A 25392-nucleotide genomic window follows, 5' to 3' on the forward strand; every position below is an offset into this window, starting at 1 on the left:
ACAGGTTTTACCTTTCTGTCACCCTACCTTTCCGTCTTGCTGCTTTCAAATCAACTCTATTCAAACAGATGCCCTAACCAGGATATATATCAGGTAAGAGTATAAAACACTTATCAGCTAGCTGATACACAGGCGAGACAGGCAAGACTGACAAGCTATTAGATTAAACGTTAATCTCATCACCCTCCAACAAGACACTTGTAGTCCTTTTTTGTCAGGCAGCCAATCAAGGCAATCAAAAGCCTGATCCATTTTGTGGGTGAGATACTCTTTTTCTGACTTCCTTAGGATTTGAACACTTTTCATTCCAATATTTTTTTTTTATTTTGAATCCTTCCCTTACTATAGTTATCATTTAAATATTTGCTATTACTGTCTAAGCTGTCTCATCTTTATCTGCATTTTAACTTCTGTTACTTTGCATGACTCTAGCTTGTAAAAGTTCTCTCAGTTTTTTTCTCACTCCATCTTCTTAGAAGTCTAAGCCAAAGTTATGCGGCTGTACTGTGTGCAAACCACATTTTGAATCATAGACAGCTGGAACCCTGGGAGGAGGATTACAGGATCAACATACTTGCTTCAGGTGGTGAAGATCAGTTGGCAACAAACAGAGCTCCACCTGTGGGAGTTGCAATAGTTTGATTAGAATGACTCTGTTGGAAAACAAATCCTTATCTTCCTTGAGAACTTATTATTTCTCTAGAAATACTACTCTCTGGGTAAGCCCTTTTCTTTGTGGCATTTATTTCATGCTGTGAAGTAATAAAATAATGATGCAAGGATCCAGTTTATGTTAAAACAGCTCCACAGAACAAAGAGTACTGGACATTTGGTTCCGCTCTTACCATGACTCATCAGAAAAGAAAGACTATGAAGAGATTTATGATGAATAGATATGATTAAGTAGGGAATAAACAAATGTGAGAAATAAAGAAGCACGCTATGCAAAAATGATACATCTCAATATTCTTCAGTAGTCTAAGGAAGAAAAAAATATTCCTTATGAAGAAAATTATCTATTTAAAATTATAATTTTTATTTTCTTTATTTTTTCATTAGGTCCTTATGTATAAATGTTATCATTTTAAAATGCTATTGTGCCCAAAGAAAAAAAAAGTACAGCTGAATCTACTGTAATTATTACCATCCACAGGAAAACTCTGAATATCTCATTTTGTTTGTTCTGTTTGCAGAATATGATGAAGTCTATACTTCTTCATAAAAAGTATTTTCCTTTAGCACAACTGGGCCTTTTAAAATGAAACCCTCTTCTTTATTATTTCTCTATCCCTTTAGGGCACCTCCTCCCTGTACTAACTAGGCTGTAAAGTGCTTTTTGTAGTTAGAAGGGAAAAAGACTGGGAAAGGGGCATCCTGTACTCATAGCACTGTCACAGATCTTGTGATCACAGATGTATACCTCATTTTTTTTCTCTGGCTGTGCACCTTTTCCTTCTTCTTTGTTTAGACACAAGTCTTCTCATAGTGGAGACAGTTTTTCGTTACATAGTTGAGTCCCCATTGCACTCAGCACCAAACAAATGTTTTTCTACCTTTTAAGGACTACAAGCATCTAGGTAGGTTAAGACCTTAAAAGGACCAAGCATTCTTCTACAATTTAGCTTTTCCAAACCTGAGCCATTACAGATACAGTAGTATTTTGGCATAGCTAATAATTAAGGATATTTCTTCTGTTGCACAAAAAAAAAAACCAAACCCTTATCTATATGGTAAAGTATAATGATATTAATATAAACATTTAAAACAATCAAAAGGCAAATTGCACAAAGCATAAAAATAGCATAATGAAACAGAAAAAGACTTTAAACATAAGTAAAAGTGTTTATTAGGGTAATATTGGGAACAAGACATCAATTCATTTCATACAAAAAAATGAACTGAAAGTGTCTAACTAATAAATCCAAATATCTTCACAAAAGCAGGAAAATAAGGTATGAATGCAAATAAGTAAACTGGAATAGGCATTTTCAATCTTTTAGGAGCCTTTGGAATAAGTATTATGCACACATATACAATGACTGAAAATAATTCCCTGTGGTACAGGTGGAGACAGTTAGAGAGCTCCTTCTCCATCTGGACTGCCACAAGTCCATGGGACCGGACGGGCTCCATCCTAGGGTGCTAAGGGAGTTGATGGGGGTGATTGCCGAGCCGCTCTCGGCCATCTACCAGCGGTCCTGGTTATCTGGGGAGGTCCCGGAGGACTGGAGGCTTGCCGATGTGACTCCCATCTACAAGAAGGGCCGTAAGGAGGATCCGGGGAACTACAGGCCTGTCAGCCTGACCTCAGTACCTGGGAAAGTTATGGAGCAAATCATCTTGGGTGAGATCACTTGGCATATGAGTGGCATCCAGGGGATCAGGCCCAGCCAGCACGGGTTCACGAAAGGCAGGTCGTGCTTGACCAACCTCATTTCCTTTTACGACTGGGTGACCAGACTGGTGGATGAAGGAAAGGCTGTTGATGTGGTCTACCTGGACTTCAGCAAGGCCTTTGACACGGTCTCTCACAGTATTCTCCTAGGGAAACTGGCTGCCTGTGGACTGGGTAGGTATACCCTTCTTTGGATAAAGAATTGGCTAGGGGGCCGTGCCCAGCGGGTGGTGGTTAATGGAGTCAAGTCCAGCTGGCAGCCTGTTACAAGTGGTGTCCCCCAGGGGTCGGTACTTGGGCCCATCTTGTTCAGTATCTTTATTGATGACCTAGACGAGGGGATTGAGTGTACCCTCAGTAAGTTTGCAGATGACACCAAGTTGGGTGGCGGTGTTGATCTGCCTGAGGGTAGGGAGGCCCTTCAGAGGGATCTGGATAGGCTGGATCACTGGGCTGAGCTGAATGGCATGAGGTTCAACAAGGCCAAGTGTCGGGTCCTGCACTTTGGCCACAATAACCCCATGCAGCGCTATAGGCTCGGAGCTGAGTGGCTGGAGGACTGTGAAGAGGAAAGGGACCTGGGGGTGTTGGTTGATGCTCAGCTGAACATGAGCCGACAGTGTGCCCAGGTGGCCAAGAGGGCCAATGGCATCCTGGCCTGCATTAGAAATAGTGTGGCCAGCAGGAGCAGGGAGGTAATCATCCCCCTGTATTCGGCGCTGGTGAGGCCGCACCTTGAGTATTGTGTTCAGTTTTGGGCCCCTCACCACAAGAAAGACATTGAAGCCCTGGAACGTGTCCAGAGAAGGGCAACAAAGCTGGTGAGGGGTCTGGAGCACAAGTCTTATGAGGAGCGGCTGAGAGAGTTGGGATTGTTTAGTCTGAAGAAGAGGAGGCTCAGGGGAGACCTCATTGCACTCTATAGCTTCCTGAAGGCAGGTTGTGATGAGCAGGGGTTTGGCCTCTTCTTCCAGGCAACAAGCAGGACCCGAGGAAATGGCCACAAGTTGTACCAGAGGAGGTTTAGATTGGACTTGAGGAAAAACTTTTTCTCTCAAAGAGTGGTAAGGCACTGGAACGGCCTGCCCAGGGAGGTGGTGGAGTCTCCGTCCCTGGCAATGTTCAAGAGGCGGCTTGATGAGAAGCTACAGGATATGGTTTAGTAGCTGTGGCAGCAATGGTAGTGGGAAGACGGTTGGACTAGATGATCTTATAGGTCCCATCCAACCATGTGATTCTATGATTCTATGATTCTATGATTCTATGATTCTAATAATAAATAAATTAATTAATGATTGATGTCCATAAGAAAAAATATGAGAATGAACGATCATTAAAAAGATCTTGTTCTAGGGTGAGTAATCAAAAGAAGCAGGTTCTCAAGTAGGATCAATGTGAAATCAAGGACTACCTTTAATCAGCTGTTACAGACATAATATGGAACATACTATGTGATAGACAGATGCCATATGGGCAAGGAATAGTTCATAACATATGATCACTTTATGGTAGCAAACAGAAAGAAAAAAATAAAAAAGAAAAAAATAAAGGAAACATCATCTTATTGGATAGATTATGCTGTTTCTTTTGAGATACATTTCCACGTATTTTCCTTTAGATTTTTATATGCTAAAGTCAGCTTCTAGTATTTAAAATTGCATGCAATAATCCATGCCATTATTATAAGCCAGTATCACACATTTAGAATGTGAAAAATAGATTCTTTCCTAATTATGTGATTCTATTAAAAGTCAGGGGTTTTTTTTATGTCCTTTAATCTCATTAATTCCATACTTCAATGTATGTTCAACAAATACTTGACAAATAAGCCAGGAAATTAATGCTCCATTATAAAAAGCACTACATACAAAGTAACTAGTATTTTCACTCAGTGCAATTTGCATCTGTGGCAGAAATTTGGATTATGGAACATTTTAATTTGGATTTGAAACACATCTATGGCAATTTGAGAAGTAAGAAGCATGCAGTAACATTAGGCAGAGTGAGCCTTACCTCTGTCTTTTAGTTTATCCCTTTGCCTGTTGTTGGTGAGAATATATATATTTTTTTTTCCACTGGCTGTGACTGATTGTGGATTTTTTGCATTTGCCCATGAAAATACAGCCACAGAGTAAAAGTAAGAGTTATAAAATACTCAAAATTATTTTAATATTTTCAGTAGTACAAAACCCCCATTTTCTGTCATAGAAACTAATTTACTCATACCCATTGCTCTTCTTTTTATTTTCCTTACATATACTTCAACATGATGCTAAAATTGCTGTTTTATCCTTTTCATATTAAACTAAACTGAAGTGTTCTCAAGTCCTTCATAGCTCTTACATTTTTCAGTCACCACACATTTACATGTTTCTATTTTGAATTCTCTGTAATATGTGGATTTTTCCCTCGATATGAGAATGTGGTCTCATAACTCTTCGCACTCTCAAAAATCTTAACTATCTATACTGGTTATTCCTATATGTTAAGTTTATTCACTTAATATTCTTAGTTACAGATGTAGATCATATAAAATTATTCCAAAAACCTCCAGAATAATTTATTGATTATAGACTAAGGCAGTGCAACAGAATTTAAAAAGCAGTCTCCTTCCCACAATTTAGCTTATCCATAGTCTGCCTTTTATCCGTCCCACGTATCGCAGTCATAGGCTCACATACAGATCTCTTGAAAATACTCTCTATCTTGCAAATTCAGAGATATAATATAATTTACCTCTATTTAATTTCTCCTTCTAATACATGTAAAAATTGGGAAGAAAAAAAATATTTGCCACTGGTGAAAAAAATAAATAATAAAGCATGTTCATGAGGTTTTTTTAAATAACTATAATAAGACAAGGTGCACAAATTCAGATAGTAAAAGCAACAAGGAGTATGAGCTGATATTCAGCTAATATCATACTTACTAACAGCATCTGGCATTGTTTTACAAAATTGCATGGAAAATAAATTTCTCTCTAACATGTGATACCTATTGGTTGAAAAACATAATAATTGGATCAATGTGATTCATTACTCTTAGAACTGTCTGTGGCTTTCTTTTACATTTTCAAACTTCAAATAAATAATATAGGATAGTATAATCACTGTATCATAAATAATAATCATCTTATTCTTTCATACAAGAAAAGCTACCATGGTTTTAATGAAAATTTTCTACATATATATTCTTTCTCAAAAAAAAAACAAACCTGAAATGGTACTAGTCTATGAAGTTAAAATTAATTCCAAGCTGCATTGAGAAAAAAAAATGTATTAGGTCAGAACTGAATGAATTTGTTCTTATATTATTTTATTAATTGTTACTCACATATAGTTTATCTTCTGAAATAAAATATTTTGCTATGATGCTCTCTCATATTCCAATGAAATGTGTGCTATGATATATTCCAATGAAAATCACTGATTTCAATATCCCTTACTCAAAAACAAATAGGCAGAAGACTATTTAAGACTGCGTGAATAGAAAAATGCTTCTGACAACATCAGTTAGAACTATTTCAAAAGCTCTGCCACAAGATACATTCCAGAAAGTCTCTCAGTTTTATGATGATTGACAAATTTAACAATAATAATGTAAACATTTCAACCTTACAGGCTATGTTGGTAGCATTATAGATGACAACACTCAAATAACAGCAAGAAACAGAAGGAAGATCAAGATAAGGGAGTAAGAACTTAAAATTGAAGGTTCTTCCTCTTCTTCTATTTTCTCTCTTTCTGCACTTATTCCTAACTTGAAGGAAGAGTGGGAGAACATACAAAAGAATAGGTACACAGCTATAAAGATACACACTTGCCATCTATTTTAGTCAGCTTACATTCTATGAGAAAAAAACCCAACAATTTAAATAGAAACTTTGCTTCAGTCAAGATATCATTATTTTTTGTGCAATATTCTAAGTATTCTTTTAAAACAACTACATAGTAAATTAGTTCCCAAGGAAACTGTCATACCAATTGAAAAGAAAATAGAAAATAAATTCTAAGTCACAATGCTGGCAAGAATAATAGTCAGAACTTCAATACTTTGTAACAATTTAGCCAATTCTACTTAGTCAAAATATCGAGATAGAATTCTCATGAGGATACCTATCTCTCACCAGACTTCTTATTTATATTTCAGATGGAAATGCAATCCCATGAGAAAAACCACTACTTCTCTGATAGTTTCTACACTCCCCCCCAAAAAAGTTAAATTTCTAATAGATATGAACAATATGTAAGAAAAAGAAATGCTATCACATTGCTAAAATAAATTTGAATACTATTTAATTCAAAACAGGGACCATCCTTATAAATAAAAACACATATAAAAATGAAAAAAAAAATCTGGAATAATTGGTGTCATTCACTAAAAGTCTAAACTTCCTCACGTACCTTCTGGTGTAGTACCGTGTTCTGCTGAATCATACGACTGAAAGTTTAACCCCCAGGTACCACCGAGGAGTGAGATACTTTGTGTTAGGCTTACAGTTTCTTTGTTTTTCTGGTTTACAGACAATGGCCCCAGCTGGGAAACCTTTATATGTGGAAAGAGAAAGAAGACAATATTCCGCTCGCTTTTCACAGGCACTTGACTAACGTCAAACAGCTTAGGTGAAAATATATGATTTTATATTGTCAATTGTTGAAGGTCAAAATTTAAAATAGGGGTAAAACACTTAGATAAATATTATTAAATGATTTTTTTTTTGAGGATTTGTGAAGTATGTATCAGGAAAAAAATCAAAATAAGTTGTATGCTGCGTCTTAAAGCCAGGATATCCCTAACCCTAACCCTAACTCTAACCCTTTGATCTTGACAGGCTGGAGAGGTGGGCCCATGAGAACCTCATGAAGTTCAACAAGGCCAAGTGCAAGGTCCTGCACGTGGGTTGTGGTAATCCCAAGCACAAATACCGACTGGGCGGAGAATGGATTGAGAGCAGCTCTGAGGAGAAAGACTAGGGAGTGCTGGTGGATGAGAAACTCAACACGAGCAGGCAATGCGTGTGTACAGCCCAGAAAGCCAGCCACATCCTGTGCTGCATCAAGAGGAACATGGCCAGCAGGTCGAGCATTCTCCCCCTCTATTCTCCTCTCTGGTGAGACCCCACCTGGAGTACTGTGTCCAGTTCTGGAGCCCCCAGCATAAGAAGGACATGGACCAGTTGGAGAGGGTCCAGAGGAGGGCCATGAAAATGATCAGAGGGCTGGAGCACCTCTCCTATGAGGACAGGCTGAGAGAGTTGGGGCTGTTCAGCCTGGAGAAGAGGAGGCTCCAGGGAGACCTTATAGCAGTCTTCCAGTATCTAAAAGGGGCCTACAGGAAAGATGGGGAGAAACTCTTCAGTAGGGCCTGTTGTGACAAGACTAGTGGTAATGGTTTTAAAATAGAGGGAGTTAAAGATGTCCCTGCTCCTTGCAAGGGGGGGTGGACTAGATGACCTTTAAAGGTCCCTTCCAACCCAAACCGTTTTATGATAAGCAAAAGCCTCCTAGTATACATCCCATACAGTAACTGTTCCTCTGTATTTCCCTCAAGTAATAAGAGTGTGATATTTTATGAGTCAGACTTGACATTCAAGAGGTTTGATTGTTTTTTTTTTTTCATTTTTAGTACATGTTTTATGGGAATTTCTCTGTTTATTAGTAATATTGTGCTCGACTGCTGTTTAACATATCCCAGCAGGCTAATGACCCATGGGCACTTCAGACTGGGCTGTTGAAGGAAAAAAGATTATCAGTAAAATTGATGACAGATTAAGAGATACTTAAGTCTACTATTCTACTTGATATCTATGATATCTGAATTAACTGATAAAAATAATATTTTTATTTGGAAAGTTATCAGTGATGAAAAATTATTGTTTTCCTTTAAAACTCTGTTCTAAAAAGATTCTTGTGATGAGGGAAAAAAAATTTTGACACAAGCTACAGAGATAAAACATGTATTTCTTCAGAACTGGATTATATTTAATTTACTTACACAAAGGAAGATGCACTGTCACCTGAAAAATCTTTTCAAAGTTAGACTATGTTTTCACTATGTGTACAGATAGCATGGAAAAGATGATAATCAACTCTTCAGAGCTGGCTAATAAACTACTTTAAGTAGTACAGTCTAATATCTTCAGTTCCCACTGACATAATCAATCGGAAGAAATGCCTTCATATTTCCTCCTATGTTAGGTCAGGTTTTTTTTTAGGTTGAGCTAAATAGCTCATCTGATCCTAGAATTTTCACCTCTGAAATACGGGAAAAGTCTGAGGAATGTGAACAGGCTGCACTTCTTGAGAAAGATTTTGCCTCATTTCTAAATATAAGCAGTGCTAACAGTCAGTACACATTCAGAGATGGATTATCAACATCTTATTTCACCTTAAAAATGACATGATATGCACACTAAGTATGTAGATTTTTCAAGACTGACAAATAGCTTCCCTTTATTTTGTAGATTCCAGCACATCCACATATTGGACCACATACTAGGAGAAACAGTAATAAAGTAGATGAGAAACTGGCTTTACTGAAGGGAACTGCTAAGGGAAAGATTATTTTTATCTTTTGTTTTCATCTTGAAATGAATTTATTATCCTGCAGAAACAGGTTTGTTGTCTAAAAATTTTCATCTCAGGAATCTCATTCAAAGTCTATTAAAATTGTAGCCACAAAAATACACACATACTTTATACTAATGAACTCATTTTCTCCCTATATATTATATTTTCTAAGATAAATCTAAAGTTAAGACTTTAGATTTAGACCAGACACATTCTGGCAGATTTAAGAGAGTTCAAGCATATATGCTCTCTGTTAAGTTAAACCGGAGAGAAAAAGTGAAGAGATGCTCTTCAAGAGTGATATTCTCTTCAAAATCTTATTGACATCAGATGTTAGACCATAAAAAGCCTTTTGGTTTGTTTGTTTATTTTATTTTTTTTTTCAGAAGGAGCAGGGAGTTGCATTTGTCCAGCAGTGGAGCCAGCATGCTGTTTTAGACAAGGAGAGAAGGAAATAAAAGACAAAATGGCTTAGGGCAAGTTTTAATATACAAAAGCAAAGAGTTACAGCCATCTGGCATTTTGACAGAATGGATCAACTACCCTCCTGTACTCTCCTTCTTTCTTTTTAATCTGCAAGGTTAACTGCTGGCCTGCCTTGCAGGTATTTATAGTGAAAACTTACAACTTTCTGTCTGCAGAGTACACTGTATGTTTACTCCACTTGAAACAAAAATCTTGAACAGCTTCACTGTCTGTTTAGATCACTGGACATTACTAGCATTGGTCCAAGCTTGCGGTCTTCTCTCATACAAAACTTCCATTGAATTTAAAGGGATTTTGTGCAAGAACAGTGGGATCAGCTTCAAATTTGCATTCTGTCTTTATGAGATAAGAAGTGTTCATAAACTGTTTTAATGGGAAATATTCAACTACTATTATGTGATTGCATGGGCTTTCTTTTGCAAGACAGAAGGATTATTATATCTTCAGTTAGAGCAAATTCTACAGGCATTTTGTAGACATGTAGCATGCTGAACAGTAGTTAGTAATTTGTTTATGTTACAATGGCTAGTTTCCACTGGAAAAAAAATAACAGTCATGACCGAATCAACAAAAGGCTGTGGTTTTAGCTGGTTCATTTTCACTACACACACAGAAAAGTAATATATATGTAACAGCATTTGTTATCTGCAGGTTATTTAGCTCTCAGTGCCCACAGAGTTCCCTTAGGCTCCCTCTTGGTACAAGAATTCTTGAAAAACACAACCACAAAACTCTTCATGATGAGAATGGTTACAGAAACGTATAATATGACTTCCCTTGTGCACACTGTGTTATCTATAGGAAGACAGAAGTATTATTTACCTGTAAAACAAGATCAGTTTGTTCATAAGAGACCAAGGGATACAAGCTCTGTTAGATGTCTTAAAACTCAGAAGTAGCTTTACTGTGAGTTTCTTTTAGAATGTCAGAGGGATTTCCAAATTCCATTTACATTAAGATGTCTCTAAATGTAGTAATCAAAAGAATTTAGATTAAGACTACTTTATTTTTTTATTTTTCTTTAGCGTGTTTTCAGTTTCCTTAAAATTATCTGAGCACTGGAAAAAGATGTTAATATAAATCAATACGTAGCCTACAATCTCCAAAGGCTAGCATTTCTTAGATTTTCAAGGTTGTTTTCTGAAAGCTAGGTAATGAATAAGATTTAGTAGCAACATTTTTTCAATTGACACCTGGTTTCTCAAAGAGTGCATTACAAGGCAGTTTTGAATTGTCACAGACACTTCTAAAATAATACATATGGGAGTGTAGGTGATGAAACTCCCATTGTTGTTCTAAACTGAAAAAAAAAACAAGAAGGAAACACATATATTCTTTTAATGGAATTGTAACTAAAATAGAAAATATCAAAGTGTCTTTGCTTAACTGACCTGGTATAATAGTCAAGATACGAGAATAATCAGGAAACATGCAGGAATATGAAATTACTTGTAATAAATAGGGGAAACATGGCACTATTACTACATACTAGCACTAGGAAGAAAGGTAAACTAAAAGAACAAAAGTCATTTCAGCTCATTAAGGCCTTCGGCCTCCAATGAAACAAAACTTACTCAAAATGCCTAACAAAAATGAAGAAATTGCATTCTTAGAAGTTTTTAAAAGATCTTTTTTTTTTTTTTTAGATTACAGAAGCTAAGGGTTGTTGTATTTTTTAAATGTTTTTTTTTAATATACTCCCTGTGATACTTAGGCATATTGAATTAGTGTTAAAACAAAAATAAAATATGTTTAACTCAGCTTCCTTCATTATTCTAGCATACATTATAACACAGAAAGTGGAGAAGTTATCTGAAGTAACATACATTTCTCTGCTTTTTTTTGAAATGTACATCCTCAGGAGTTTTGCAGCAGACCATAATCAGAAGAGACATTCAACCCGAATACCAGAGGCAAAAACTGACAAATTCTGCTGAAGAAAATGCACAGTGCCCTTCCCCCTCCCACAAACTACTCACTGGACACTGAGACACAGCTCCAACAGTGATGAGAAAATTAAGTAAAGGTGCAATCATGGACCTAAGGAACTCACAGTTCAGATTTTGTTTGCAGTTACTGCCATTGTAAAGAAGCATTTGCAATTCTAGGATTCACGTGGAAGAAATAAAGACACAAAAGAGAATGAGGCATAAGGGAAGAGGAAATTAATTACACATCCCTGATCCAAAGGTATTCAGATAATAATGATTCCTATGGTCATATGTATGTATCTGTGTGTGAGTATGCACCTCACATTTGCCCTTTGCTCTACAAACGACACTGCTAGAATAATGGAGGAAATTGAGCTAAGCATTGTCTTATTCTTTTTATTTTATTATCAGGTGTGTTGACAGAGTTGAACTATGGATATAAAACAATTATTTTGGGAAAAAAAGAAGCTTCATCTGAGGATGAAAAATAATTGGTATTATATATCTACATAAAGTAGTGGAGGTACTATAAATATCAAGCTGGCTGTAGATTATTTTTGCAAAATACATCTTTTATCAGAAAATTCCAAATCTTTGAAAGAAAACTTTTTGAAGGAAATTGAAGAAAGGGTTGAAATTGTATTAATTAAATTTGGGATAACTTTTCTGGGTGAGAAAAGACTCCTACTGTAGCACAGAAATATTGATATCAACAAGAAACTAAGGCATTCAAGTACAGTGTAAGAAAATAAGGTTCAAGTTCTTACACTCTTTGATGGGCACTGTCTTGCACGTTTTCCTCTGCAGTTCATGAACTTCTTTTAACCAAGACCATACCAGCCATGCCAAATGTGCTCCTTGTTTTCACTTTGGCCCACCAAAATTCCTTCCTCTGCTGGGAAAGCCACTCCATCAAGTTCCATTGCAATCAGTTGAACAGTGTTTTGCCTGATTTCAAACAAGAGTGTGAAGATGTAGCTTTCCTGTCACAGCTATTTTCCTTGCATGCAGAACATAATTTATATTTCCCAAACATCACTATTGAGATAACATACAGACTCATATTTTGACACTCTGAATTAATGAAATTTGTATTCCTTGCCACTGTTTTTATTTCTTCAGTAGTTGACTTCACTGGAAATTTCCATTATCCTTCTGTAACATGACATAACAGTGATCAGCATTTGTCGGAAATCTGGAGAAGTTACAAGTCCTCATTCTTGCCACTTGTCACAAGCCAGCTTTTAGGCCAGGAAAATATCAAACAAACAAATAAAAACCTCTTTAAAACTGAAAAAGAAAATAATACACTTATTATATGGAGGTATTGTGATATTAAAATGCATGGTTTTCTGGTACTTTTGTTTTCCAGCTGTTCTGTACATAACTCTAATTTATTGATCTTATCTTCAAAATTGGGAAAGGACTACCTATTTCCAGTGCTAGCAAATTACTAATTCCTGTTAAAAATGACTAAATGTGCTGATACTGTGCACCTATAATGCAGGCTTACTGTTTTCTTTAGACTAAGGTATTTAATCTTATTAGATTTTGGGTTAAGCTTAGTCATGACCCTGATTAAAAAAGGTCATATTTCAGAGTTGAAAAAACTGTAGATAACATAGCACTTTCAACCCATTCAAGTGGTAGTTCAAAAGACTGGATGGTCCCGTTCTTTCCTTCTGCACACTGCAGCTACTTAAGCATTATTTTCCATTTCCCACCATCTGTCCCTCATACAGACACTTCTTAATTTTTGAGCAAACAAGGTGAGGGATGTGAATGTTTTAGGCTGTATAGCTTGAAGACATAATCTAATCCTTTAATTAGTTTCAGGAAATCTAATAGGGAAATTCACAGAATATTGAATATCCTAGTGTACTTGTTCTCCTTGCTGGGTATAATGAATGGCTGATTTACAACTGAAAACAGTTTTGTAGTAGAAGAGTAACTCAATATGAATAATTAGTAGAGGAGGATAAATGAGGTTTTGCTATTCAGAAAATCTTTTACCTTCTACACTACCTACGTGACTAAAATGAAGCTTTGGTTTGGTCTCTCATAGATTACATGGAAAAGTGATCTGTGAATTTACACCTGACTACTGGTGGACACACAGAAATTTCTCTTAAGCACTATCACTTTCTTAGTAGTTAATTTCCTACTCAACAGGCTGTTCAGAGATGTTGTCATCTTACCAGCTCACTGGTCATCTCTGCAGTTTAAGGAAAACACAGAAGAGTCTGCTATTCATTTCAGGAGAAATGCGAGTAGACTCACGAGTAGACTTGCAAGTAGACTCGCACTATTGCTTTGCTCATCCTCCAGTTAAATTCTACTTGTAATTTTATCATGTTATTATAATTGAATCATATTTCTAATACAATAGAGTTACAGTAAGTAGATTTTATGCACACATCTATTTTGAAAAAAATAATCAAGAGCTTTCTTAAGTCAAAAATCCCCAAAAGATGCCTGAGATAATATTATATTTGCAAAGCTAGAACTTCAAGTGTGAGTTTGAAAACTGAACTGCCACTTTTGCTACATGAGCTGCAGGACAGTTGCAAACACAAAAGTAAAACATGATGGTAAACAGTCAGTGGAATTATGATTTACTGGAGAAAAATGCCAAGTATTTGCAACAGCATGTAAAGTAGAAGCCATATGAGTAAATAGATTACGTAGAATTTGTGCAGTATGGGTGAGAATAACTGGATTGTTTGGGTTACTTAACATCTTCTATGATAATGAACTGATGTTTACAAAATGGCTAATAGCTCGAAAGAAAGTAATAACAAGCTGACAGAATGCTAACACTTCTCCCATACTGTGAAGTGGCTGGAATTATTGCTTGGTTTCTAGTATTACATCCAGAAACTGTTTTAATATCTGAAATAACATTCTTACTATCCTCCGATACCTGCTTTCTGAAAGAACATCAGTTGAATGGAGAGAACTGATCTGCTTGCTGGTATTCAGAAATAAAAGGTACCATTCAATCAAAGGTGGTGGTCTTTAGAATAATAGGGAATGTTAAGAGAAGGATTTTCTGCTCTTCAAAAACACTACAGAAAAGCAAATCCAGGTTTTTGTGAGATGATTCTGCTATAATAATACGACTATTGCCTCACTGGAGAACAGGAGTGACTACGACTGTGTCAGTCTATATTTATGACTTTTTTACAGGTTACCCCTTTCAGTATTTCAGTGAGAGAGAAACTCATCTTGTTTCAGTAACTTTCCTTTTTTTCTTAACTTTAAGCCACTGACACAGTAGGTGGTTGAGCCAACTGAAACAGAGCTGTGCATCTTCTCTCACGTACTTAGGCAGACATTTACCATAGTCCTCAGATCTCACAGCTCAACTATGAGACTCATTTTTTTCCTCTGCTAAGAAAAATCTTTTACCTAAGGTAAAAAAAAAAAAGAAAAGAAAAGAAAGAGAGAGAGAGAGAAAAAAAAAAGCAGCCAATCGGTATTGCCCTAAGTAAATGTATAGGTTGCTGTAATGAACAAGTATCATAATTTAGATTTAGATTAGATATTAGGAAAAAAGTTTTTTTACAATGAACGTGGTAGAACACTGGAACAATTTGCCCAGAGAGGTGGTGGATGCCCCATCCCTGGAAACATTTAAGGCCAGATTGGACAGGGCTCTGAGCAACCTGATCTGGTTGGAGATGTCCCTGTTCCTTGCACAGAGGTTGGACTAGATGACCTTTGAAGGTCCCTTCCAATCCCAACTATTCTTTGATTCTATGATTCTATGATTAATACCGCATAGGAAAAATCATAATAATGTTGTCCAAAGGTAAGTCTTATTCCCAGAAAGCAGGGAAGCTGAAGGATTTCTGAGCCAAAATTGATGCAAACTTTCCCATAGTTTACTATTAGTCATTGTCATAAAACTGTGACTGTTATCAGAAGTTTAATATGAATTTTTAAAATAATTTTTAAAGGATATATAATGTGAATGATACAAAATGTGTTTAATCAAACACATTTAATTTTTGCCTGCATTATGTAGATAATAAACACTTCCTTACTCTCAACAAACAAATTTTACGTGGCAGCTGAAAGCTGCTCCCTTCAAACGTTTCTGGAAAGATTTGCTTTCCCTTTTGCCAGGTACTGAAGAGAGCCATATACAGAAGAGAGACCCTGGCTTCTCATTCCAGCCACTCATTGTCAGCATTCCAAAATCAGTGTGCTGAACCATTCAACTGTCGCTGCAATATGCCCAGAAAAACTACAGAATGGGGGAGATTTCCAACATCCTCATACATTTCAGAACACCATTCTGGCTTGAACTTTAACAGCTACAGTATGTGTCTGTTTTATCTCAGGCCTTCTGTTGATGTATTAAATTTACCTTAAAAAAAAAATCATATTAACACCATTAAATAATGCAGATTCATTTCCTTTGTTTGCTTTCAAGTTCTTTTGTTTATTTATTTATTCTGTTTATTTTTTTCATTTTAAAGGCTCAGTAGTAACAGTGGTTCACAAATTGTCTGTCCAAGGTGATATCCTGGACAAGTGAAAGCCACACACAACACTGGCCCAAAATAAATCTCTTGTTATTCACCACAATCTGGAAAGAAGGAAAGGCCTAATTCCCATTTTAATTAACTATTAAATGAAATTCAGAAGTCTGGATAGAAATTCAAAACACAATGACAGCTGGTCGACTGCTGCTAGGGTGTATCTAGTATCTATTTGTTCTCCATAATACTTTGCTTTTTTAATAATAATGAATAAAAAAACATAGTCAAAGAAAGTACTCAACAGCTGTTCCTTTCACAACATGAATAAAGATGAAAGGCAGAAATACATGACGAGTTTAAATTAATCCCAGTTGGCAGAGGAGAAGATGTTTTATGACAGGTGAAACTCCAACTTTATCACTTTTCTCCACCTCAGCAATGAGACAATTTGAAATTGTGTGTTTCTCTAGTACCTTAAACACCTCTAGTCTTTTAACTGATTTGTGAGGAAAACACAGACTTGAGAAAATTTTTACTGTGAATAAAAGAGAGGAGAAGGTGGGGGGGGTGGGAGCAGGAGAAGAGATTTGTCCTGGGAACACTGATGTAAAGAGTTGAAGTGCTTTGGGCCTTGAAGAGCATGATATTCCAATTGGAGAAACAAGGGCCAAGTTGATTATTTTATGCCTCACGGGCTGAAGTAAGTCAGTGAATGCAAAACATACAGAAAAGCATTCATGCAGATACCTGTATATTTTCCCATAAACTTAAGATAAGATACACAATATCCCCAAAGGGGATTTTAAAACAGAAGAAGGTCATACAGACTTGTAAGAAAAGTGCTTGTAAGGAAATATGTTTAATATAAAGTAATAAAATACAGTAAAAGGTCTTTGAAAAGTCTAGTGAATCAATGGTTTAATGTGATGGCTCTTTTTAAATGCAAAGAAACCAAGGCCAAACTCAGCTATTATATGACAGGGCCATTTGTAAATATGATTAACTAACTCACTTGAGTTTTTTTTCTCTCGTAATTTCAGTGGTAACCTGTCTTAATTGATATTCTATGAAACTAATGGAACATTAGGTAGCATAGTCAGTTCTAGTGGACCCGTACAATATATTTGTCACTGCTTACCTTCTGAAAGTGAATTTAAATCCACAAGAATGAAGTATAATAGCACATATATTTCTTTTCTGAGTAGCTTGGTTAATGGTGAGGCTTGATTTATTTTTTTTTAATATAAGAAAAACGGAAGTTTAGCAAGTCAGCTCATGTAATTGAATTGATTGGTCTTCATGTTTCAAAAATGACTGATGACTTCATGCTTAGAAGTTTCTACTAATGTGTAACATGGAAGTTCAATGTCAGAAAAGTAACAGAATAATTTCAAGCACAAAGTTCTTCCACCTTAGTTTTAAAGTGGTCAGAGTTTTTAGCATCTTACCAATTCAAAATATTTTAAAATACTGAAAAGCAAAATTGAAGGATAAGCCAGAGACAGCAAGAATTTTCCCCATTGCAAGCTGCTGCGATATGAACTTTTGTTGTAACTACTGTGAACATTACCAGAAGGTTCTTGCAGAAATAGTTTCAATTTCAGTTTGAGATATGATAACCATATGCTTATTCCTTCTTCTAGGTATGTACCAAGTAACTGCACAAAATTAAATTTTGTAGACTGCATGAGAGGATTTTCCTGCTGTCTGAGTTTGTAGGTGCAGAATAATGTTTTATGTAGGCAGCTAGTCAGCTAGCTTACACACAGATGTCGACACTCTAGGTATCTACGATTCACTCACTAAATAAGTTCTGCCTAAAATGTGCATATTGGACAGGATTAATCTCATTTAACTCTAAACTTCTGAAACTCAGACATCTATGCCTGAGATCATCACACTAATTTTCTTCTCTTTATAGTTAATGGAGAAGAAAAAAAGAAATATCATGAGTTATTTTCTCATCCTAAGACAAATATTTAACAGACCAAACCAAACACTCTCCAGAGGCCTGCAGTGAAGATAGCTTTGCTTTCATTTTGAACATGGTCTTGTTTTCTTTCTAATCAGAAATGATAAAATTACTCCTGTACAGTTCAGAACCACTTTTCTAAAAACTCTAGTGAAACCAATTGTTTCCACTTTGTTCCAAACTAAATGTGTGTTTCTAGTGACCAAATATAGGAAATCAGACTTTAGCTTTAAATCAGCTGGCAAATGATTTGGGACTTGATATTTTCAGTTCAAGTAATATTTAATTGATCTTTTAAAATATTTTTCCCTGTAGTGAAGTTTTGTTTTTTTTTTCTTATATTTACCTGGAGCTGGTAAAAACATCAGAGAACAATTATACCATGACATATTAGTATCTTGGAAAAGACACTCTTCTGTCTCATAGATGATGAAATTGTCTCTATACTGGGATCGGTTTGTATTAATCACAAATTAACTGTTCCACCTCCTCACGCCTCTTTTACTTCAGCATAGCAATGCCCCTCCTTCAAAGAGGAGGCGCTCTCCCACACAAACTGCCATGCCAACTGCGGTGCAAACTGCCACACCACTCCCTGGCTGATGCCCCATGCCTTGTTTGCCCACCCTGGTATTTGTCACTCCCTAAGGGTTGACTTTATATTTGTGAGAGGGCTTCGCCATCATTGTCCCCCGCCCTCCTCAGGTCTCACCAGCTGCTGTTGCGCAACCTGTGGGTTTCTGGCAGCTCTCTTAATGCCTTGTGAGATTCCTCAGTTCAGGAAATCCCCTGTGCACTGCACTAAGGCCCTCTACTGTGGATCATGCTGGCACTAGAGCTGTTGCCTTGGTGACAATTGTAAAGGTCAATTGTAAAGGTCACACAGATGTCAAGGTAGTTTTCTTCTCATGCCTTTAACTGATTTAGTTAAATTATTTTATTAATTGAATTTTATTTATTTATTTATTTATTTTTAATCACAAGAAAATACATTTTGTCACAGAGTTCATAATTCAGGAAATCAAGACTGGAAAATTTGAGTTTGCAGGCTGTTATTCAAGAAATAACAATATTAATTTCTAGAAAGGAATATAAAGTAAGCAATGGTTTCTCTTACTTCAAAAGTCAATGTTTCAACATTTCCAGGGACTTTTCCCTCTTTTTCCAGTCTCTACAGTGAAACAGAATACAGGTCCACAAAAGGAGTTCATAGCACTCTCTATGAGGGGAAGAAGTGTTAGCAGAAGTGAGCTTCTAGCTTATAAGCTAAACAAGCCCTCTTCTTCTGTATCCTGATTAAGATTCTGTTACAAAGGACATAATTATTTTGACAATGCTACATCCCTTCGCAGCTTCTTCTCAAGTTCAACCTGTAAAACACTCAGTGTAGTTTTGAAACACATTACTGCTTTTAGAATAATATTTCTTAATTCTTTATTTAGCAAATATGACTTTGTACTAGTTAAGATAAATAATTTGTTTAACACCCTTCATAAAGTGATAGGTTGTCTGTACTGTGGTTATCAGCAGTTGAGACCGGGGAAAAAAAAAGCAATGACTAAGTGGTTTCTCATTATTTTTAAAATAGCTCATTACAACTTTATTAATGAAATCTGCATTACTCTGAGATAAGTCATAGTACTTTTATTCACAAACAGCTACCTTAGAAACCACCTAAATGTGGAGCTGTGATTACTTTTGTCCTTAGAGAGGAACTTGACAGTCCTGTTTAGCGGAATTATTGCAAGATCGGAAAGTCTACATTAATTTATCTGTTTATCATTTATCCCCTAAGCAGAAGATGGACCTGGAAGTCTGAAAAATGTTCCTTAAAAAAATCATGTCAACATAGCTGTTCTAAGTGTGTCATTTCTGTTTTTAAATTGCAACTGTTCCTCTCTATTTGCAGTGGAGTTAATTTTGCCTTTATTATGACCATGAGTGTATGACTGTTTCAAAGTATTGGGAAAGGGCAATGAGCCAAAATCATTATCTTCAGTTGAAGTGTTTAATACAAAATGTAAATATTGGAGGGGCTTGAGTGCCCAAGCCATCCCTCCAGGCTTTATGCATCTGATTATAAATGTCCCTGCTGCACTGTCAGCTAGTCGCTATCGTTACTTCAGTCCAGTGTTTTCAAGGAAACAATAACATAGAATCTTCCATTGCTTCTCAGTATGGAGACAATGCTTAAAGAACACATGGGTTGATTTACCCTCAAATACTCCTGTATAATTAAAATTGTTAATAAGCAATTAGCAAAATTAGAAATAGAAATCAGGCTGTTTTAGATGCTAATTCCTCCTATATGTTTCATGCAGCATTAAAACCTTTAGTGCCCAGTGAGATACTCCTGATAAAAAGAGAAAGTAAGCTGATTAATACCTTCTACATACACTTTCAGTGGTCAAAGTTGTTATTTTCTGATCTAGAAGAACGAAAGAATTTAACACCTCTTTTTCACTTCTTCATGGAACAGTCGCACCTGAGGGACACAGAATGTATTGCAACAATCCACTGCCAGGAATATACTAAGCACATACAGGAAAAAAAGGGCATATGAGAATGCTCTGCTTTCACAGACAAATGTGGAATACAAAAAATACAACATTTTTTCAAATACCACTCCTTTCTTTCCAAATTACATTCTTGGTGGTCATTACTCGCTCTTGCTTTTCTAAGCAGTGAAATGTATTTCTCAAATAATTTCCAGAGTTCCATAATAAACTTTGAAAGAGCTATGGTGTTTGTTCTATACAAACTTCACTTACTACTATGTGCAGCCTAGAATCTTGTAGAGACTGTAAAGAAGTATATATTTTTCAATGTGGGACAAACATTTGTAATTGAGCTTTTAATCTCCAGGGACTAGGGATTTATGATTTTTTAGAGGAGACATAAAGAGGTAAACCTATGCCAGACTAGTGTAGTCCATTAATTAACTTCACATTGCATAGTGCATATCAGAATGAAGCTTCTTATAAATATATCTCATATCTCATCAAAGCTCATATTTTACCCAAAGCAGGATTACTTCTATATTAATACTGTATTTCAGCCTTTTTAATTTGAATAGGTATTGGGGTAAATTTTGAATTTGATTTGTGTTGGTTTTTGTTTTCCTTTTGTCATTGAGCCTTGCTTGGGACCAAGCTACGCTATTTCTTGTTCACTCTCCCCACCCTCCAAGGGAATGCAGGAGAGATATTATAACAAAAAGGCTCGAGGTTTGAGATAAGGACAGGAAGAGATCATTCAAGTTACCATTATGGGAAAAACAGACTTGACTTGGGGCAAATTATTTCAATTTATAATAATAATAAAACCAAAGCAGGATAACGAGAGAGAGAGAGAACAAAAAACCACATTGCATCACCCCTCCCTCTTCCAGGGCTTAACTTCATTTCAGATTATCTCTACCTCCTTCTGCCCCTGCCCTGAGCAGCACAGAGGGAATGGAGGTTGAAGTCAGTTCATCACATATCATTTTCTGCTGCTCCTTCCTCTTCAGAGGAAGAAATTCCTCCCCTGCTCCATCGTGGGGTCCCCCCCCATGGGCTATAGTCCTTCATGAACTGCTCCAGCATGGGGTCCTTTTCCACAGGATGCAGTCCCTCAGGAACAGGCTACCCAACTGTGGGCCCTCCATGGGCCACAGTCTTCTTCGGGCATCCACCTACTCTGGCATGGGGTCCTCCATCAGGATATTTGCTCCTCCATGGACCTTCATGGGCTGCAGGGGAACAGCCTGCCTCACCATTATTTGCATTAAGGGCTGCAGGGGAATCTCGGCCAGGAGCAGCACTACTCCTCCCTCTCCTTCTTCACTGACCCTAGCATCTGCAGTCACTCCTCCCACAAGAAATTCTTCACAATTAGGCTAATTAGGCTCAGGCAGACATTTCTTATATGCTCTTCACATCTCCTCTCATCTCTTCTTTCAGCCAGGCCTGGCCGTTTGGGCTAATTCAGGGCCAGATGGCCACCTGGCAGGAGGCCAGAGGGCTGCAGGGCCCACAAGGCTCACGCCATCCCCTCTCTATCCCTGCTTTTACTTCTTCACTCCTTTTTTAAAAAATGTTTTCCCCTCCTTAAGTAGGTTATCGCAGAGGCCTTATCACTGTTGCAAATTAGCTCGGTCTCAGCCACCGGTGAGTCTGCCCTAGACCCAGCCAAGTCCACCAGACAAAGGGGAAACTTCTATCAACTTCTCGCAGAACCTGCCTATGTAGTCCTCTCCACTACACAAAACCAGGAGACTTCTCCAGTTTAATAAATATATATTAAAATAAAATGTGTTATATCTTCCCAAATCATCAACTTCATCTTGGATTTCATTAAGTTTGACGTCTGCAAAAAAATTAATCATACTAGGAAAAAAATAGGTGTCATAGTGTTATTTTTCTTACAGCTTTGGCAAACATGGTATGTGACCTACAAAAAACTTGTGCTGTTCTGAACTAGCAATTAGAGCACAAGCATCTAAATGGGATTTAACGAGTGTGTATACGTGTTGAAGATTCAATTAGTCAATGGAGATAACTGCTAGAAAACAATTCATCTGAAATGAACAAGTCTTACGAAGAGTGGCTGAGAGAACTGGAATTCTTTAGTCTGGAGAAATGGAGGCTGAAGGGAGATCTTGTCACTTTCTACAACTACCTGAAAAGAGGTTGTAGGCAGGTGGGTGTCAGTCTCTTATCCCAAGTATAAAGAAATAGGACAAGAGGAAACAGTCTTAAGTTGTGCCAGGGGAGGTTTAGATTGAATAGATTGAATATTAGGAAAAATTTATTCACTGAAAGCACTAGAACAGGCTGTCCAGGGAACTGGTTGAGTCATCATGCCTGGAGTGCATAGCTAAGATGTCTAGTTCAGCTTAGAATCCAAATTTCCACATATTTAAGGTCAAAAAGTGAGCTTGATAGTCAATATTACCTCAGTCTAGCTCATTTACTAATGCCTAAACACATTTTTATGTTTCCTTAATGTTTCAATAATCCAGTCAAGGAATAGAAACAGTATCATGAAAGAGTGTTGAGAGCAAGAAAAATGGCTCAGTATCATCATCATCATCATCATCATTGGACTTGATGATACAAGGAATCAAGTCATCATACTGTGGCAGATGCTCCTGACAAAGACCTGACAAAGATGTGATAAAGATGTGGCAAAGGCCCAAAAGCCTATGTAAACTTCCTGCCGCAGCTCTTGTTATGTCCACATGGTACTGGTCAGCATGTAGGTATTTTGGTTGATAAAGTGAGGAAGCTGGGGTCTTCCGCCAATGAGGGAGTATATGACCATATTTACCACAGACCAGATTTGACTAGGGTGTAAACGGAGTCTGCCAGAGAGCCATTTTGAGTTAGTACTCCTCAGAGCAGTGGGTCTGCAGTCAGGGATTCTCCCTCTGGGTTGGGATGCCGCCTAAGGAAACTTTGGAGTTTGAGTGCCCTTCCTTTATTAGGTGAGTGATTGTGTGTTTTGGGTCATGGGTCATAAACCTTAAGAATTCTTAAGTCAATTGTGCAGTATTAACTGAATGACATTCTGAACCCGTGGATTGTAAATGTCTCCTGGAGTCTCAAAGTGGTTTTGGTTAGAGTGAAGAGTAATCTAATTATCATAGAATCATAGAATCATAGAATGGTTAGGGTTGGAAGGGACCTTCAAAGGTCATCTAGTCCAACCCCCCTGCAAGGAGCAGGGACATCCCTGACTAGATCAGGTTGCTCAGAGCCTCATCCAGCCTGGCCTTGAACGTTTCCAGAGATGGGGCCTCCACCACCTTTCTGGGCAACCTGTTCCAGTGTTCCATAACTCGCATTGTGAAAAATTTTTTCCTAATTTCTAATCTAAATCTACCCCCCTCTATTTTAAAACCATTACCTCTCATCCTATTGCAACAGGCCCTACTGAACAGCCTTTCCCCATCTTTCCTGTAAGCCCCCTTGAGGTACTGGAAGACTGCTATCAGGTCTCCCCGGAGCCTCCTCTTCTGCAGGCTGAACAGCCCCAACTCTCTCAGCCTGTCCTCATAAGAGAGGTGCTCCAGCCCTTTTATCATCTTTGTGGCCCTCCTCTGGACCTTCTCCAACTGGTCCATGTCCTTCTTGTGTTGGGGGCTCCAGAACTGGACACAGTACTCCAGGTGGGGTCTCACCAGGGCAGAGTAGAGGGGCAGAATCACCTCCCTCGACCTGCTGGCCACGCTCCTCTTGATGCAGCCCAGGATGCGGTTGGCCTTCTGGGCTGCAAGGGCGCATTGCCCGCTCATGTTGAGCTTCTCGTCCACCAGCACTCCCAAGTCCTTCTCCTCAGGGCTGCTCTCAATCCATTCCCCGCCCAGCCTGTATTTGTGCCTGGGATTGCCATGACCCAGGTGCAGGACCTTGCACTTGGCCTGGCTGAACTTCATGAGGTTGGCACGGGCCCACCTCTTGAGCCTGTCAAGGTCCCTCTGGATGGCATCCCTCCCTTCCAGCGTGTCGACGGCACCACACAACTTGGTGTCGTCAGCAAACTTGCTGAGGGTGCACTCTATCCCACTGTCCATGTCGCCAACAAAGATGTTGAACAGGGCCGGGCCCAGCACGGACCCCTGAGGGACGCCACTCGTTATGTTACCATCTTGTAAAAATAAATCCTGTTTCTAACTTTTTAGTCAGGCTGGCTTGGTTTTGTGAGATTCTGTGACATATACTAATCCAAGAGAAGAATTATTTATAGAAATAATTTGAGACAATAAATGTCAAGAAATCCTGGTTTGGTTGTTTTTTGGTTTTTTTTTTGTTGTTTTTTTTTGTTGTTTTTTTTAATTTTTTGGGGGGGGTAAGCAATTCAGAAACAAGGAAAACAATGCCAGCAAAGTTTGTTAAATAAAAATTTCCATGCCTCTGATCTCTATATTGTGTATTCATTGTGACTAGAGTCAGTATTTTGAACTGCAGTTATCTGAATGCATCACATAAGGTTGAAAAAAATACAACTTAATATTTATTTACTTACTTACTTACTTATCTGAGGCATTTACCCATATGAGATTAAATTCACTGCAAGTGCAGTTGTACTTATGTTAATGCAATTCTGCTCTCTTAGCCCTAAAAATTATTTTGTCCTGCTGGATAAGTGATCTGAGTACAGCACTTCCAGGTAAATATTATTCTTTTCATGTTACTCTGGAGGAAATGTTAGAAAGGATTAAGGGTTCTGTCCAATACCCCAAAATGTATCTGGTCTCAAAGCTTGCATTAAAACACTGTTTCTTTGCTCGTAGACCTGAACTCAAATCACACCTCTGTCTAAAGGAAAAGGTTCTGTGTTGCCTTGTAAACTTCTGTTTTTGTGACATTTTGGGACTGCTGACAGGAAGTTTTCAGGTTATACTTGACATTTTGATAAGTAACATCACATGAATGATCTTAACTTTGCCTATCTCATGCTGTGTTGCTTTTCCTTGCTTTTGAACAGCTCTGGAAAAAAAGACGATGCTCATAATATACTTTAGTCTTTTTCATACTATGCAATAAAACACACACAATTCATT

This window comes from Chlamydotis macqueenii, chromosome 1, assembly GCF_036417535.1.
Source record: "Chlamydotis macqueenii isolate bChlMac1 chromosome 1, bChlMac1.mat, whole genome shotgun sequence".
Taxonomy (NCBI): Eukaryota; Metazoa; Chordata; class Aves; order Otidiformes; family Otididae; genus Chlamydotis; species Chlamydotis macqueenii.